This window comes from Carlito syrichta, unplaced genomic scaffold (assembly GCF_000164805.1).
Source record: "Carlito syrichta isolate Samal-C Ts95f unplaced genomic scaffold, Tarsius_syrichta-2.0.1 Scaffold160690, whole genome shotgun sequence".
In the NCBI taxonomy this organism is placed as follows: Eukaryota; Metazoa; Chordata; class Mammalia; order Primates; family Tarsiidae; genus Carlito; species Carlito syrichta.
Window position 1 is genome coordinate 110,510 of NW_007104786.1, and position 6,900 is coordinate 117,409.

Below are 6,900 nucleotides of genomic sequence, written 5' to 3' on the forward strand. Positions count from 1 at the left end.
CCTGTCATCCCAGTACTTTGGAAATCTGGGGCAAGATAATAGCTTGAGCCTAAGAGCTTTGAGACAAGTCTAGGCAATATAGTCAGACCTCATCTCTACCCCCCCCCAAAAAAATCAAAGAATTAGCCTGGTGTGGTACGTTTCAGTATTCCCAGCTGATCAGGAGACTGAGGGCAAATCCTTTCAGCCCTGGATTTCAAGGTTGCAGGCTGTGATTGTGCCACTGCACTTCAACATGGGTGACAGAGTGAGACCCCAGCTCAAAAACAAAATACAAAAACTCAGTCTTTACCTCCTGAATCAGAATCTCCATTTTAACAACACCAGTTCATTATTGTACACATCCAAATTTGAGGGGGGAAGAATCACTCAAAATGGAGCATCTCACAGCTTACCCATTAAAATGCTTGGGGCCCAAAGCAAAGGTATTTGCATTTTTTCTGTCTATGATTCTATGCATGGTAATACTATTTCTTTTTCAACTAAAATTCCTAAAACCTTAAATCAACAGTTTAAATGCTAAGGAAGAAACATTTCTGTGGAAAGTTTTAATGGCAAAATTTCCCTAGTTGTAAATGTGGCTGCTGCCAACTCACAGATAGAAATTACTTAGCACTGAAGGAACTGCACAGACAGTTTGGACCACCTGACTTCAGTGTGTTGGCTTTTCCCTGCAGTTTGGAGAATCAGAGCCCTGCCTGGGTAAGGAAGTAGAATCTTTGGTAAGAAAAAACTGTGGAGTAACATTCTCCATCTTCCACAAGATTAATATTCTTGGATTTGATGCAGAACCTGCATTTAGATTTCTTGTTGACCCTTCAAAGAACCAATGTGGAATTTTCTGAAGTATCTGATCAACCCTGAAGGTCAAGTTGTGAAGTTCTGGAGGCCAGAGGAACCCATTGAAGTCATCAGGCCCAACATAGCAGCTCTGGTTAGACAAATAATCATAAACAAGAGGATCAATGAAAATGCCATCAAGCCATTCTAATGGCAATAGAATGACTCAGTCCGATGTCACCATGAGGGTTTGGTCTCATTTTAAACATTCTGACAATTAAATATGGCAAAGAAGGAGGATTTATTTTTGTCAGTGATAATGAATGTCAGAGAAGAAGACAGAGATGTTGCCCAAAGTAAAAATAAAGAGTATCCAAATAATCAAAATAAAATATAGTAAATACTTCATCTGACCATACTAAAGAATTCAGACTAAACAATGACCAATGTGCATCAATATCCTATTGTTCAATTTGACATTTTCTAGGATTGTATTTGATGGAAATGCCAACATACTAGATCACTGTTTGGATTAAAGAACACTGTGTATGACTGACATTTTTTGAGTAATTAATTGTTGATATAATAAAACACAAAATAAATGTTGAAAATGTAAAAAAAAAAACTTGTGGGAAACCTTCTACCTCACTGTGAGCTTTTATCTGGGCAATATATACAATTTATCCTATGTGATCTATGTACAAAAATGTACATGTCTGTATTGGTGCCCAAATTTTATACCATATCATTGACAAAAGTATAGTATCTACACAGGCTAAGTAGATCTTATTTTATCCTTTTTCCTTCAAGTTAAACAATACATTAAAATCTTATTGTGTTAAAAATTATCTTATTGAATAATCCCCATTGACATGTCAGTTAGAACCTGTTCTCTCCACACTCTTGTTTCACCTAGAGCCCATGCCAACTTGGTAAATATGTGTTGTTGTCATTTTCAGGGACTGTTGACATTTAGGGATGTGATTTAGAGAATTAGCCATAAATTCTCTCCAGAGAAGTGAAATACCTGGACCCTGCTCAGCAGATTTTGTAGAGAAATTTGTTATTAGAAAACCACTGAAACCCGGTTTCCCTTGGTGATGATAATCTCAACATGCAATTTATATTTCATACTTAAGATTTCATGTATTTTCTTTGTAGAAAAATTTTATTTGACTATAAATGTAAAAATTATTAAAAACATTGTGTCAGCATGCTGAAACATTGCATCATGATCGAGCACTATTTATGTCAGGAATACAAATGAGATTAAGCATTTGGGAATCCATTAATACAATTAGTCACATTAATAGAATCAATAAGAAAGTCATATGATCATGTCATAGATCAAAAGATATTGTGATGCTTCTACAAAAATTTATATACTTAAACTCAGTAAGGAATATGTGTAAAATATTTCTGAAACACATGAAAAATCATGCAAATGAAAGATAATTACACTACATGTTTGGGAAGAAGATTCAACAGTATCATTAAGTCAATAATCCTCTAATCAGTTTATTAATTGTTTGACACTGATATGGATGCCATCTGTTTGTGTTCTGGAGATAATAATGTTCTTGAAAACAAAAGTATTTGATTTAAAGATCCATAAAAAGTCTGAAAAAAAATAGGATGATGTTGTATATAATAAGAACTTGTAAAGTAAAGAGTGTGATAGTGACTTTAAAAATAGACTGAGAAACCAAGGGAGTACAAAGTTTAAAAGTAGATTAAGACATATATGGAAATGCATTATACAATAAAAGTTGCAGTGGTAAAAGAGAAGATGTGACCTTGCTGTGTCTCACTGAAGACTGGACTCACACACGTGCACAGGAGTCTTTGTCTTCCAGTGTGCTGACTTCCTGCAGGTTATCCTTCTCACCCAGAGATAGATGACCGAGTCCTTCTGAATGTTCAGAGTCTTGTGGTCAATATCTGTTCACTGTGATTCCTTTAGCACAAATCAGTTCTGTTAAAAGAGTAACCAATATGCAACAGAAGGCTCATTACATTTTAAGAAGTTAGTGATGGATAATTTTCCAAAAACTAGATTATTCTGCTATTAGTTAAATTATTTAGTAAGCACAGAATTTACTGTTATATTTGAATAAAATATGTGGAATTACACTTTTATTATATATAAATGTTTTTAAATTTGATATTGCCAACAACATGGTTTCTGTAGTGCAATGGCCATCATAATTTGATACTTCTTTATCAAGTCTTTTACACTTTCACTTTAATAATATCTTCAAACAGAAGAATGACTTTTTCCTCTTAAAATGTGCTCCTTAGAAGCTCTTATTGATAATCAAATCTCTCAGGTATTTTTATGTTTGGAAAAGATTTAAATTTACCCCTATTGTTTAAATATATTTTATTTAAGTATCCAATTCTAGTTTTAATATTTATTTATTTATTTATTTATTTATTTATTTATTTATTTATTTATTTATTTCGAGTAGGAGACTCACTCTGTTGCTCAGACTGGAATGTAGCAGCACACTCATGGATACCGCAGTCTGCCCACTAGGCTCAGGCAATCCTTCTGCCTCAGCCTCCCAAGTACCTGGAACAACAGGCCTGTGCCACCATGCAAGGTTCATTTTTTAAATTTTTTGTATAGATGAGGTCTTGCCAAGTTGTCCAGGCTGGTCTCAAACGTCTGGACTCAGGCCATCCTATCATCTCTGCTTCTCAAAGTGCTGGGATTAGAATTGTGAGCCAACACACTCAGCAATAATAATTTCTATCAGCAATATTTATTTCTCTGCTTTCTGGGAAAATACAAATTCTAGAAATACCCTCAGTGCTTTTAGATTTTGTTTTGTTTTGTATTTTAAATTTATATATACATATTGAGTTAGGGTCTTGCTGAAGTGCACTGGCACGATTATGACCCACTGCAGCCTGAACCTATGAGCTCAGAAAATCCTCTGCCTATGCCTTCTGAGTAGCTGGAAACCACAGGCATCACCACACCCAGCTAACTTTTGTTATCTTTTGTAGAGACCAGGTATCGGTATGTTGCCCAGGCTGCTCTCAAATGCCAGGGCTCAAGAGATCCTTCCACCTCTGCCTCCCAAAGTATTGGGTTTACAGACATAAGCCACTATGCCTGGCCCCTCACTGCGTTTAGGTGTTTTCCTCCTCTTTGGTGTTATGAAGTTTGCCTATTATTTCTTTGAATACTGTTTCGTTTTGTTTTGTGGCATGCTCAAGGCCATCCAGTCTCAACCTGCTGGGCTCAGCTCCTTTGCTTCAGCCTTCCAAGTAGCTGGAACTACAGGCATGTGCCACCACACCTAGCTAATATTTACTTATTTGTTTGTTTATTTATTTATTTGTGAGACAAAGTCTTGCCAAGTTGCTCAGGCTGGTCTTGAACTCCTGGGCTCAGGCAATCCTCTCAGTTAAGAGTTGAGTTACATCAGTGGTATTTGCTTTTCAAAAAATCCTCAAATTCTGCTAATGCAAAAACAAGAATATACATGTAATAGAGCTATATGTTCCTAAAAATCAGTCATCTGATCCTATTCAACATATAAACAAATAATTTATCAAATTTTTTTGACTTTGACTTATTTAGTATACTGTTGGAACATGTGAGTGCCATATTGCTTTGTAGTATAAATCTTCTGATGTGTCTTTATTATTTTTTGATATGTATTTAAGTTTGATTTTGGATTAAGTTTCCACATATATTGCAAATGTAAAGTTTACAGTATGAACACCCTAGTGTTGGCATATATTTTGAACAGACATCATTCCACATTCATTAAATTTGTAGAGGTTTTCTGCAATGCAAATTATCTAATGTCAAATAAAGTTTTAGCTACAGTTAAAGGCATTTGACAGTCTTGACATTTGTACATTCAAAATATCTGTGATATAAATAAAGGCAATGGTGCTCTTTTTTTTTCCTCTTTTAATTTTTATCTTAAAATTGTAGGGTACAATACAGGGTTAGTTATACAAATATTCATTGTGCAGGTACCCTTATTGATGAGGTGTGGCCCCCTTCCCCAGGCGGTTATTGACTGCTGTCAATCCCACTTCCCCACTCCCCCACTGCCACCCCTGCAGTTTCCCACTACTTTCAATCCTTTTCTTATAGTAATACAATAGTTGTTCAAGGACCACTTATGAGTGAGACCATGTGATACTCAGCTCTTTGTTTCTGTGAAAGATCACTCAGTATTATAATCTCTAATTCTATCCAGTTTGCTGCAAATTTCATGATTTTGTTCCTCTTTACGACTGTGTAATATTCCATTGTGTATATGTACCACATTTTTTAAAACTCCAGTCCTCTTTTGATGAGCAGCATGATTGGTTCCATGTTCTTGCTATTGTGAACAATGCTGCTATAAACATAAGTGTGCAGGTATCTTTTTCATAGAGAGACCTGAGATCTTCCAGGTGTGTTCCCAGAAGGGGGATTGTGGGGTCATATAGAAGGTCGATTTTTAGAACTTTTAGGAATCGCCACACTGATTTCCACAGAGGCTGTACTAGTTTACACTCCCACCAACAGTATAAAAGTGTTCCCTTTTTGCCACATCCTCTCCAGCAAATGTTATTTTTTGAGTTATTGGTGGTGGCCATTCTGACTAGAGTTAGGTGTTATCTCAGCGTAGTTTTAATTTGCATCTCCTTGGTGACTAGTGAGGCTGAACATTTTTTCATGTATCTGTTGGTTGCTTGTATGTCTTCTTTTGAGAACTATCTACTCATATCTTTTGCCCACTTTGTAATGGGACTGTTTGTTTTTCTCTTTTCAACACTTTTGAGTTCCTTGTAGATCCTTGATGTTAGGCCTTTGTCAGACATGGAGTTGGCAAATATTTTTTCCCAGTCTGTTGGCTGTCTCCCTGCTCTCTTGGTTTCTTTGGCTTTGCAGAAGCTTGTCAATTTAATGAGGTCCCACTTGTCTATCTTATCTCTTATGACCTGGCTCTTCAGGTTTTGATCAGGAATTGGTTGCCAGTTCCAACTTTCATAAGAGTGTCTCCTGCATTTTCTAAGGTTCTTAACGTTTGAGGTTTTAAGTTTAGGTCTGTGATCCATTTAGAGTTAATTTTTGTGTATGGGGATAGGTAGGGGTCCTGTTTCAATCTTCTGCATGTGGTCAGCCAGTTTTCCCAGCACCATTTACTCAATAGTTTCTCCTCTCCCTAGTAGTGGGTAGTGGAGGTTTTGATGAAGATGAGTAGGTTGAGAAATTGAGGCTTTGCTTCTGGAATCTCAATTCTGTTCCATTGGCCTATATGCTTATTCTTGTACCAATACTAGGCTGTTTTGATTATTGTAGCTTTATAATAAAGTTTAAAGTCTGGGAGTGTGATACCTCCTGCTTTTTTTGTTTGTTTGTTTGTTTGTTTGTTTGTTTGTTTTTGTTTTTTGTTTTTGCTGAGGATTGTTTTGGCTATTCTTGATCGCTTATGTTTTCATATGAATTCCTGTATTGTTTTTTCTAGGTCTAAGAAGAATGCTGTTGGTAATTTGATGGGTGGCAATGGTACTCTTTACATCTGTAAAGTTTCTCACCATATGTTCTCTATGACTTATGTTTTAATAAACGATTTTCCAGTATTAAAGATATAGGATATTTTTGAGTGTGAATTTTCTGATGTTGAGAAAACTTGGAGTAACAGTGAAAGCTTGTGCCACATTCTTCACATTCATAGGGTTTTCCTCTAGTATGGTTGTTTGTATGTCAAGCAAGTTTTTAATGAGAGCTAAAGGCTTTGCCACATTCATCACATTTGTATGGGTTCTCTCCAGTATAGATCTTAATATGTTGAGCAAGTTTATAATGGGAGCAAAATGGTTTGTCATAATCTTTACATTTGTATGGTTGCTCTCCAGTATGGATGGTCATATGTTCAGCAAATCCTTTATGACAGTGAAAGACTTTGCCACATTCTTCACATTTATGGGGTTTCTCTTCGGTATGAATTCTCTGATGTTGAATAAGAGTTGAGTTCCGATTAAAAACTTTGTCACACTTCTCACATTTGTAGGGTTTCTCTCCAGTATGGATTCTCTGATGTTGAATAAGACTCGAGTACCAATTAAAGATTTTGTCACATTCTTCACATTTGTAGGGTA

At 35.9% G+C, this 6,900-nt stretch overlaps 1 pseudogene; it reads left to right on the forward strand.

The window, feature by feature from the left end:
- Positions 1 to 374: 374 nt before the first annotated feature.
- LOC103252468 lies at positions 375 to 991 on the forward strand (annotated as a pseudogene).
- The last annotated feature ends 5,909 nt before the right edge of the window (positions 992 to 6,900 follow it).